The sequence below is a fragment of the Branchiostoma belcheri genome, unplaced genomic scaffold (genome assembly GCF_001625305.1).
Source record: "Branchiostoma belcheri isolate BF01 breed outbred unplaced genomic scaffold, Haploidv18h27 scaffold439, whole genome shotgun sequence".
Taxonomy (NCBI): domain Eukaryota; kingdom Metazoa; phylum Chordata; class Leptocardii; order Amphioxiformes; family Branchiostomatidae; genus Branchiostoma; species Branchiostoma belcheri.
The window spans coordinates 33813-46175 of record NW_017804064.1 but is presented as its reverse complement, the minus strand read 5'-3'; the positions used below and the strand labels follow the sequence as shown (position 1 = coordinate 46175).

The following is a 12363-nucleotide window of genomic DNA, read 5'->3' as shown; positions in this document are numbered from 1 at the left end:
CTCTTATTTACAAAAACAACCTGTCTTCTTTTCAATTCTTACGGTTGTTTCTCGACATGATATTCCGATTATGCGTTATTTTGAGAGATATTTGCAGTGTTTGCTTGTGTATAGTGACTGGGTGCGAGGTAGGCACCCCGCGGTGAGTGGGCGGCGCACTCAGCCATAGCAACGCGAACAAAAGGCTAGCAACCGGACCATCGTGTTAAATATGTTTTGGGTAGCGTTTGGTTATTTAGGCCCGATTTAGACTAGAAACGGTATACCGTTTCGAAACGGTACGAAACGTTTCGCCACAGAAAACAGTTCGTCTTTAGACACAGAGGCGGAAGCGTTTCGGGCCGCCCGTGGCGCAGGATGTTTCTGACCCACAGTGACCTATGATGACCTCCCCAAACCGCTTCTACGGTTTGCCTCATTGGCCTTATGATACTTGTGTTTCAGGGCCTTGAACTTTGCCCGAACCTGCTTTGGGGTGCGTAAATACCCCTCAGCCGCCAGCCCGTCCACAAGCATCTGTATGCCCTCCCTATTACGCGAGGTCTCCAAGCGGGATTGTATAGTTTGATCATCCCACAAGCTGATCAAGCAGCGGATCTCCTCTTGGGTCCAGACCCTCCCCTGGCCTTCTGCCATCCCCCCAGACATAAAGGATGACGAAAATTCGAGAAATACAGGATATCAAATGGCGAAAATGGACACGATCGAATATGGCGCGAATCTACCAGAAAATGGACGCGCGTGACCTGGTTTACCGTTTCAAGAAACCCTTTGACTTTAGACCTAGCAAAAAGCGTTTCGGGCCCCCCCGCTGAAGGGTTCTGAAACGGTCGAAAACCACGATGGAGGTGGTTTTCGGAAACGGTCCGTGAAAACCCATAACAAACCGTTTTTTCCTCTTTAGACCGGGAACGGTTAACCGTTCCGAAACGTTTCCCTGGCCAAAACCCCTTAAGCGTTTCTAGTCTAAATCGGGCCTAAGATGTGATTTAGCACGAAAACTCAAGAAGCTACTGATGCAACGCGTTTCCTGTAGTTGACAAAGAGCAATACTCAGTACTAAGGAAAATCTTGATTCCAACACAGATGGTACACAAGGACCAAATCTTTAACGACCACCTTATTCATCAGGATAATTAATGAACAATCACTTTCTAACGGAAATGCGCAAGAGTTACGGTTACATAGACAGGACCTTACGAGACATAACGATATGGGACGTCAACAGTTAATCAAACGTGACAATTTATATCGTCCTCCGTCTCTATTACGTTTGCTTATACATCACGTATCTGTAAAGTAAATAAGGTCTCGTGTCTGTAACAGTAACCCTCGCGGGTTTAACGTATGGAAGTGATTGGTCATTAATCATTATCATAAAGGCGATAGTGGTTGCTAAAAATTTGATCACGGATGTTTGAATACATTTTAGCATCGTAACATGATGAACAGCAATGAAATGTTCTAATAAAAATAATTATGTATTTACTATGATATCGTTAATAGGGATGATTGTTTCATTTTCAGATTACAGCAGAATCCGTCTTGTCGGAGGTTCCGGTCCAAACGAGGGGCGTGTGGAAGTCCGGCCGGCCGACAGTCCCAGATGGGGCACAGTTTGTCACAACGGTTTCGACTTGAAGGATGCAGAAGTTGTCTGCAGAATGCTGGGCTATCCGAATGTATATGGAGTTCGCCCTGGTGCCCATTTTGGCAGAGGTACCACTTTCCTTTACACATAGGAGTATTTATGATGATGATAATGCACATCATTTGAAACTATTTTCTCACTGTATTGTACTTATGGAATTAATAACAAGAAATCTCAGATTCCAAACATCCGGGAATATATAATGCACAATGACTGCTGACAATTCCTGACATCCACAGCATTGTTATTATATCTTAAAGGTTCATCGGTTCGTCTGTGTTGGTAGAAATCATTATGAAACAGGTTTAAACTGTAATATCCAACAAAAAAATTGGACTCACCCAAATTTTCGACTGTACAACCTCAGTCTTTGTTAAGGAATGAGCAATCCACCGCTTCCGTGACGTCACACAGATAACACACATGAATTCATGAGCAGTGGGTCATAGGTTACAGAAAGTCTGTGGAACCCCCGTCTCTGTTGAGGAATGGTTGTAATGCCCTAGTGTGGATGGCCTCCGCAGCCTGCACGCAGAGAAAGTTTTGCATGCACTTAACCCTACTCAGACCGGGCTTTTTTGGGCATGCTCAGACGGGGGGGGGGGCTTTTGAGGCCCGCCCCCTGTAACACAACAACCACTTATCGTAGGGCCACCAAATTTTCAGAGAATGGTGTAGTAATTAACTTAATTAATTCATAATAGCAATTTTTGCGTACTTATGACGTCATTTGACGTCATTATGACGTCATTTATATGATTTTTGGGGGTAAAACCGTCAAAAATTGTTTTTTTCCGTAAAACTTAATGGAATACAACCAAACTTGCAGAAAAAGTGTCTATGATGGAATATTAATGTCTGCTAATACTTATGTTGCCCTTGGCAACAACACTGACGTCAAAATGACGTCATAAAATGACTGCATAATTAAGCTGTCGGCCATCTTGGGTCGAAAATCTTGAATTTTGAAAATTGCATTTTTTTCAAGATTTTGCTTTAAAATGCAACGCAAATGCGCTAAAGATGCTCATATAAACGTTTTATTTAAAAAAACCCCACGGAATTAATACGAAAAATTAGTGAAAAAAACATGGTTACACAACGGCTAATCATATGGTCCGCCATTTTGGATTTTGTCCGATGACGTCATCAAATTAGCATAATTATAAATATTTAATGATAGAAATTATATATAATTATATAAGATGTTATTAATGTTAAAAAGGGAGTTACATTAAAAATAAAACATAGAAATGTTTTATGTTTGAACCAAAATTACTGAATTTTCCCAAAACTGCCTGTCAGAACCCCGTTGCCATGGCAACGCAAAAAATCAGGAACTCAACTAATTAATATGAAATTGTTCTCAGATGTTTTTTTTAGGAAAAGTCACCAAATTTGATAGTTCTAGCACAAGCCGTTCAGGCGTTATCTGAGATGAAATTGGGCGCGGGCCTCAAAAGCCCCCCCCCCGCTCTGAATAGTGTCTGCATGCAGCAAATCCGTAGGATTCCGTACGGAGGCGGTACTCACCACTTACAGATCCATAAAATTTGCCCATGTTTTTGCTCCGTTTTTCACGTAGACAGCATGTAGTTGCGCGTACGGCGGATAGTGACCCTCGCTTAACGTAGGTAATACCTTCAACATGTATTAATTAATCTACAAAATTGGAAAATTATTGTAATGACTACATCTGATCTGTTAACTTTTTGAAACTGTAGGAACGGGACCGATCTACATGGAGGACCTACAGTGTGATGGGACAGAGAGTAGCCTGTTTAACTGCTCGCACAAGGGATGGAGGGTTTATGACTGCAGCAAGTATCATTGGGAAGACGTCGGCGTTGTCTGTGGTACGTGCATTGGACATTTGGTATTTTCTTACCATTTCAACATTTGGCGTTTGATAACAGTGAGAGAAGACTTGTTTAATAAACACATTAGCAGCACTAACAAACATCCTGGCAGCTGGCTAAAACTGTGGTATGTTGAGGTTCATCGTGGAACAACTCTCCTTTAGCTGACCACCCATGGCTGACAGCTTTTCTTCCAAGAGAGGGGATGAGAGCTGCCAAAAACCACACTCGATAGGCATTCTTCCAGGAGAGCTGGCTTAAACTTGATTTAGTTCTGTTCATGATGACTGATTTCTACTAGAGAACTTTTAGATAATCTTGCAATTATTTTGATATACAAAGAGTCTTGTTAGGCCACAGCAATAAAAATTTGATTTTTTTTTACTAGTTTGCACATTAAACAAAACAGACAGTAATAATACAAAACAAGGATAAAAACAGGTGCAGGAGGAGGGGAGAAGCATGGAATGCTTATACAAGACCCTCCTCTTCTAAACTATACAAAATTGAAGATGGGGTATAGAATTTTTTTCTTACCCAAACAGTATGGTTCTCACCTGCTTACGTTTCGATGTCTATCAAACACCTTCCTCAGAGGTTCTGACTGGAGTTCTGCAACTCGCCGCTAGCGCGCGCTATTTATCGCCAAAGTAGGTGGCGCTTTTTCGGCGAGAATGCAATCCCAAACGTGGCTGAGCTTGTATCCCCCCTCGTCTCGGTTCATCACTGGGGCTGATTTCCTTATCCAGACTGCTTGTTTAATCCACCGGATTCCCCTGTTGTCCTCCCTATCTATGACCCTGGCTCCCTCCCAGTCTATCACAAAATTGTGTCTGGCAACATGGTCTGTGACTGCCGATTTCTTCAATAATGATAATGATAATAATTAGTATGAGTTAAAATAAGAGAAAAACACTAAATGAAACTACTACAGGGGGTTAGGTTCGTTTATATTATCAGCTGGTTTTTCCGAGCTTGTTTAAATGAGAGAAAAGACAAGGAAGGGTTCTTTTGGGCTGGAGTTAGTTCATTCCATAAGGTGACAACTTTGTATCTAACCGACATTTGGGCAAAAGAAGTTTTTACTAGGGGGATATGAAAATCGGAACGTTGGCGAGTTTGATAGTATCATTTTTATCATGCTCGGCCATGGACCTCCGGTATGAAGTTATGCGGAAATAGTCGTCTTCCACCTTCACCCTTCTCTGGCTGTTGATCCCTTTCTTCTTCTGCTACCAGTCTTCCCAATCCTGATACACGTTCCACACTCTTTCCTCACCCCTTCCTCATTCTTCCTCTCTCATCTTTCCAATCCTGATACCCTTTCCGTGCACACTCTTTGCTCACCCCTTTCTCATTCTTCCTCTCTCATCTTTCCTCTCTCACCAAGTCCCTTATGAGATCCCTCTCATAACCTTCACTCTGCGGTACGATCGCTCTCATCCCCCTTTCTTTGTCTCAGATTTCTTACCCCAATCTCATACTTCCTTGAAACTCCGGCATCCAGCCTTGTCTCCTAACATCACATTGAATCATCTTACCCCATTGTGATCTTACTCCGGCTTCCAACTATCACTCTAGCATAAAATCCACCCAAGGGAAAATCTTGAATGGCTCCAAGTCGCGGATCTTTGCCCCTACTCCGGCCTATTTCGACTTTAACCCAAATCTGCCGGGACACTTCTTCTAAGCCGTTCGGTTTGATATAGCTAGCTGCCGCCGCGCCGCGTGCCTGCGAAGCTGGTGTGTTACGCCGAAGGGCGGCTATACCGATACAGATACAGAAGACTTTCCAGGCTGTCTCCAGCGCCAACAGGTAGACTCCCTCTAAACTACACACCCGATGTCCTCGAACCAAACCTTCCAGCAGTTTTCTTACCACCACTTACAACCATACCCGATCATACCGTCTCAAAGGTTTCGCCCGTGCCCTCCTAACGTCTTGCCGATGCACGGCTCATCCCCACTCTCATTATTACTGGCACACTAGGGAGAGTGCGCTAGAGACGGTCATGTTTTGATTTGCTCCCGTACTTGGTCCGGATTATCGTCCAGATTTGGCAAATTGTGAGTAAGAAACTGCCCTGAAGAAGAAACATAGAAGCGGTAGCAGTCCAAGGTACTTCTGAAACCCCCGAAGCAGCCATACAAGCGCTTACGGAGCCAATATTCCATCTTGAAAATCTAAGCTGTCCCGGCGTCAAGAGAGCCGAAGCGACGCCCTCTTGAATTTCTACTTGCGTATCGTCTTGAACCGACAACAACAGCAGAATGGCTTCACCGTCAGGAAGTAGACTGATTCTCTTTACATTTATACTGCTGTCAATTACTGCACGTTTCTTGGACAACAACAATAGTAGTACCATGGTGCCAAACAGTGATTTACACTTGTGGTGTAGTTTTGGCATGCCTACTTTAGACCCCTCCGGTAGCAAAGTATTTGGACTGTGCTCGTACACCAGAGGCTACGATCTAAACCTGTCACTACATGCATCCCTTTTTCGCGTTCGTACTCCAAATGCCGCTACTACAAAGAACCTTGCTGTATACGTGCTTCTGTTGTGTGGTGACGTAGAACCGAACCCGGGCCCATGTAAACTTCACGTGCCAACCAAGCTGGGGGGTAAACAACGAGACAATGACCTACATGTATGTGGATACTGTGACCTTAAAGTAGACTGGAGCGACTTAGCTTTGTGCTGTAACAATCGTGACTTATGGTACCATGGATCTTGCTATGATATGTCTAGTGGGGAGTTTACTGACATACACAATGTCCGTTGGACCTGTTTTTACTGCAACTCGTCCAATAGTGATAGTACAACCTTTCACTCGTTCGAATTGGACTTGAACAGCTACACACTGCACGAGAGAAGTGAATCTCTTTCTTCAGTTCCTTCGCCGTCATCTTTTCGCCCCAGTCAGCATAGTAGTCCCACTGTAGAATATTCCATCACTGGAAGCACCTTACCAACTGCTGGGCCACTGTCATCTCCCTCGAACAACATGGCTACACTTGGAACAGGTCACTCCACTGACAGTTCTAGTGACAGCGTAACAGCAGGCTTTCTCCCTGCTAAATCACAGAACTGGAGAACTTTAGTAATCAACGCAGACGGGATCAGCAGCAAGGTGGCACCGTTTGCCAACCTTGTATCTTACACTAAACCAGATGCCACTCCGATGTGTGAGACCAAGCTGGGTCAACATCACTTCAGTGCCGAATTCATGCCACCTGGCTACTCAACTCCTGTTAGGCGAGACCGAGCTAGTGGCGCAGGCGGTGTGCTGATCGCAGTGAGGGTTGTTATACAGCAACAGAGGTCATCTCACCCAGTGAAGAGAACACATAAATCGCATGGATCAAAGTCTCCCTTAGAAATCAGAATTCACTTTACCTGGGTAGTTATTACAGATCACCCAGTGGTAAACACAGTGAACAGCTGGAAGAACTTGAGAAATCCTTGACACACATCAGAAGTCTCACCAAGAACAACCCCGGGAGCACTATCATCCTTGGAGGAGACTCTAATCTAGGAGATATAGACTGCGAAACAGAGTCTATACCCACAAACTCCAGGAAGCGAGTGTCCTCTGAACGCTTAACAAGAAGCCACAGGCGACAATCCTTCGTGAAGTTTTATATATTGCAACAAAAACAATCCCAAGCGTCAACGCCAGACCTACTGTGCAGACATTAGGCAACGGTTAATTGAATGAGGGCGCGTCACAACCATACAACATAACAAGACCTCAATCCATTACTGCTCCCAGGGCGTGTAAAGATACTGTGCTTCAAGTTCGAATTTCATTTTAATTACACACGCACAATCATTGCATTCGCATAAAGATCGATGACGGTCGTGTCACTAGTAACCTACAGATGGCACGGATGGTCGTGTCACTAGTAACAAAGACAACCCCACCGTCTTACCGTTCCTGTTACATATTAAGCGCGACTAACCAGGCCAAAATCCAGCAACAGTTGCGGCCAGCACCGCGAGTGTTACTACCGCCGGCCAGATACCCGGGCAGATACGCTCCTGGTGGCCACCTGCCCAGAGGTTTGACACCCCATTGGGGAAACAGTTGCATACTAACTAGTCTAAACACAAGCTACATAAAATCAACAACACGACAATCTAAATAGATGAACAAAGTCTGCTTTCGTGACAATACCTTTCATTTACTACATATTATTCAATTGACAAGGTATCGCAGTAGGTGCAAACCACAATCCCAAAAGATACTCGCCACCATTATGCACAACAGCCACCTAATATCTGCTTAGAAAACCTCTGCTACCAGACAACTGCCTAAACCTACGGCCTATTCCACAGGATTGTAAAAGTAGGGATGTTCCTAATGTATGCATTTACTTCAATATCAAAACTGCTACGGTGAAAATAAAAAGACGTGCATCATCACGGACATAATGGTACACCACATGCCCAATTACACAGAAATGCGACGTACGGAAGAGTGCGTTTTGGCTGCGGACATCTTCCAAAAACCTTAAGCATCTCTTAAGCACGGGGAAAACATCTGGCCCTCACCCTATCTGCCTGAAGTTCCACCCCCAACCGCTATTCCAAACCATGGGTTTTTCTGGACCATTCCAATTTGCCTCATAATTGTAGGGGTGCATCTGCAATATTACATTGACCGCGAAAGCAGCAACGGCAAAAATACACATTCGTGCATCAACACGGGCATGCCCGCAGACGGCGTATAAAATTGCGTGCCGATTACACAAAGAGAACCCAGTGTTTTGACTGCAAACACGAAAAACAGCTCTTCACAACACTCCGTCCGGAGGCCCTGACCTCCTTCACGGAGTAATTACTATTTTTAATAACAACCGTGTTTCCCAGATGCAGCGCGAGCCAACGAGATTTGGCCGCATACTGGACCTGTTTGTTACATCTAAGCCCAGCCTTGTTAAGACACCGACAAACCTGCCTGGTATTGCCCATTACCACGACATGATTATGGCAGACTGTGACATTGTACCAGCATATTCACAGAAGGCTCCACGAAAGATCTACATCTTCTCAAAAGCTATCTGGGGAGAGAATAGGAAGCCGGTTGGTGCTTTCACCCAGGAATTTGTCACCAAGATTAATCAGCACATTGTCGAAAAGAATTGGACGGCTGTAAAGACTGAAATCCATGACCTTATTTCCTTACATGTACCGTCCAAGTTCACATCCCAACGTCAGCCCCTTCCTTGGATGAGCTTCGATCTGAAACGCCAGACAAGAAGAAAGCACAGACTGTACAAGAAAGCGAACAAGTCTAGAAACCCAGTACATCAGGAACGCTTTCGCCAGGTGAAGAAAGGAGACTGCACGAGACCTTAAGCGTGCCAGGCGCCAGTACATAAACAGTTCCATCAAAGAGGGTTTAGAAGAAGGGACCCAGAAGCCGTTCTAGAAGTTCATTAAGGCTCAACGACAGGACTTCATTGGAGTCCCACCCCTCAAGCACAATGGAAATCTGTTCTCAGGGGCTAAGGACAAAGCTTACATCTTGTTACAAGAATTCAAGTCCATCTTCACTTCAGAGGACTCCAGCTTTGTTCCCCCATGGTAACCCCCGTGTTTGAGAAGGGTGGAGTGCATGGCCCGGAGAATTACAGGCCCGTTTCATTGACTTGTGTCATTTCCAAACTCATGGAACATGCCTTATGCACACATTCTGGGGCACCTTGAGACATGCAATCTTCTCACGGTCTTCCAACATGGCTTCCGCAAAGCCCATTTAGGTGAGACCCAGTTGCTTCTTAGTAACCATCGACGATCTGGTGTCAGCATACGACAGGAAGACCCAAGTAGACATGGGGATCCTGGATTTAGCCGTGCCTTTAATACGGTGCCACACGAGGGACTCCTTTGTAAACTTGCACATTACGGCATCAGAGGTCCCATCCACCAATGGATTAGATCATTCCTCCAAGACAGGTCCATGTGGGCTGTAGTGGACGGTGAACACTCACCAGCAACACGCGTTGCCTCTGGGGTTCCACAAGAAACAGTACTCGGACCACTTTTGTTCTTGATATATATAAATGACTTACTGTCCCGTTTGACACCAGGAACTACCGTTAGACTCTTTGCAGACGACTGTCTTGTGTATCGAGAGATTCGCGGACAGGATGATCAAGTCATCCTACAGAGAGACCTCATAGCATCACAAGATTGGGCAACCACTTGGGGCATGAAGTTCAACCCACAGAAGTGTAACACCATGTCCATTACACGGAACAGGAACCCCCTCACTAGGATGTACGAGATGTGTGGCGAGTTCATCCACCAGAGAGAACAAGCCAAGTACCTGGGACTTACCATCAGTCAAGATCTGAAATGGTCAGCACATATTAAGGTTCCGGGTCGGAGTTTAATTCTGACCAGGGTTCCAAATAGTGCGCAGTAAATCGCCGGATCTGCGAGGTTGTCACGCTAGGTTTGGCTCCCCATAGCTCGGCGATCGCTGTAGATTTTCAACTAGGTTTTGAATTGATCAAAAAGCCTTGGGATTGTAGTGTTTTTCGGCGCGGTGAAGTTGGACGGCCAGCGAAGCGTTTTTGGTATTAGTCCGCGAGCAAGGGTGATGCGGTTTGTCGCCTGATCATGATGACCCAAATAGCTGCGTTCTATGTGGAATTTCTAGGGGTTCGCGTCACCGGATTTTGCGAAAAACTTATCGCAACAACCTATATTTTTTTCTGTTTTTCAGAAACAGGAAGTAGTAAGCTATTTCAGCATATAAGCCGTTAGCCTGGGAAAATTCGTTTTTTCCAAGCAGGTCCGTTGAAAAAACTGCAAAAAAACTACATTTTTCGTATCCAAAATTTACGTTTAACTACAGTTTCTACCCAAATTATAGAGTCGACGGACAATAACCAAAATTGTATCGGAAGCCGGTTGGAAACCTCCGTTGACTGATGTAATGAGATTTCCCGGCGTACTTTTTTTGGCGGAGTTATAGCCCTTCGGTCTGAGGGTGTCCGCCGGATCCAAAATCGTGAAAAAAACTCCGGTCCGAGACCTTAACACTGTAGCGAAACGAGCCAACCACAGGCTCCATTTCCTTAGTCGTAACCTACGCTTCTGTCCCCGGAAAGTGCGAGAGACGGCTCACTTTAGTCTCGTCCGCTCTACCATCGAGTATGGTTCAGCTATCCGGGACCCCTACCGGAGGAAAGACATTGACACTCTTGAAATGGTCAACAGACGAGCTGCTCGCTTCGTGACCAGTAATCACAGACGGTCTGACGTCAGTGCTACAGCCCTCCTACAAGACCTGAGATGGCCGTCACCTCCAGTGCGCCGTCGGGATTTCCGTCTGATCATGATGTACAAAATCACTAACGGACTGGTAGCCATTCCACCCACTCGTCTGATCCCAGCGTCTACTCGTACCCGTGCCAACCACTCACACAAATACAAGACACTTCGACCGTCATGTGACCCTGCAACATATGCATACTACGCCAGAACAATCCCTGAGTGGAACAGCCTTTCGGCATGTATAGTGGACAGCCCCTCACTGGACTCCTTCAAGAGCAGGCTGTCATCCCGACCGTAGTCCAGACGCGGCGCCTCTCCCCATCTGCGTGGTGTCCCGTCCAGGGAATTTGCAGATTATTGACCTTGAACTTGAACACTGTCTCCCGCAACCACAACGTCTTACAGTACTTTCAGCCCTCTACGCGGCTTACATGCGGCCTCTCGCATGCGGCCTTGCCGCCTACCGGTTTCCTCGGCCTTCTGAATTACTGGCACGTGGCCTCCCGCCGCACTATAGACCTTACGACCTTCTCGATACTGGGCCGCGGCCACACCGCCGCCTTACAGTTCCTCCAGCCCACTTTCCTCTCTCTCTTATGTTTTCTTTTTAACTGGCACGCGGCCTCTTGTCATCCGCCTCACAGCCTTCTCTGTTACCGGCACGCGGCCTCCAGCCGCCTTACAGCATTCTGCGTTACTGGCCCACGGGACCTCGCCGGCCGCCTTACAGCCTTCTGTGCTCCTGGCACGCGGCCTCTAGCCTGCCGCCGTACAGCCTTCTGAGTCACCGGCACTTATAGCCTTCTGTTACCGGCACGCGGCCTCCAGCCGCCTTATAGCCTTCTGTGTTACTGGCACGCGGGCCCTCGCCGGCCGCCTTACAGCCTTCTGTGTTGCTAGCACGCGGCTTCTCACCCGCCGCCTTACAGCCTTCTGTGTCACCGGCACGCGGCATCTCAGCCCCCGCGTGCCGACAACACAGCGCAACACAGCGTAATACAGCGTGCTTGCATCCTTAAGTTGCAGCGAGCTTCTAGTCGGTGGTCACTGGAATCGGGGCACCGCTCATTCGGCTGCTGTTTTCTCGGCGAGCTGCATCGGTAGCCCACTGTGCCCTTGCTGCTGATGTAGAAACAAAGCGAAACCTGCAGCTGGCCCAAACATGTTGCAAAATAAGAATACATAGTGCATACCACCATATCAACACAAACTTCCAGGTGAAGTGCAGGAACCCATGCACAACACACTAAAACCCCCTCTACATGACAAGACCACAACACCAGCCACGCAATCAGTCACTCTTTTCTCCCCCCCCTGCCTGGAACCTCAATAGTGGGATTTACCACGCTAGCATGAGCGAACGCAGGCCACTCAAACCTCACACAGCTAACACATACCAGTGTTCTTGCGCACCGCACCAAAAATTAACATGACACAACATCACATTAGCATTACACACACGCAAAATGTGCTGTGAGAGGTATGAGCGGACACGTGGCACCTGGCTTAGTGGTCCACCGGATTGATAATTCCATCAACCCAGAGCAGCAAACCACTGTAA

General features: G+C 46.4%; 2 pseudogenes; both read left to right on the top strand.

Annotated features, from left to right (window-relative positions):
• Positions 1-5916: 5916 nt before the first annotated feature.
• On the top strand, positions 5917-6863 carry LOC109478400 (annotated as a pseudogene).
• Positions 6864-9663: 2800 nt separating this feature from the next.
• LOC109478401 lies at positions 9664-11533 on the top strand (annotated as a pseudogene).
• The last annotated feature ends 830 nt before the right edge of the window (positions 11534-12363 follow it).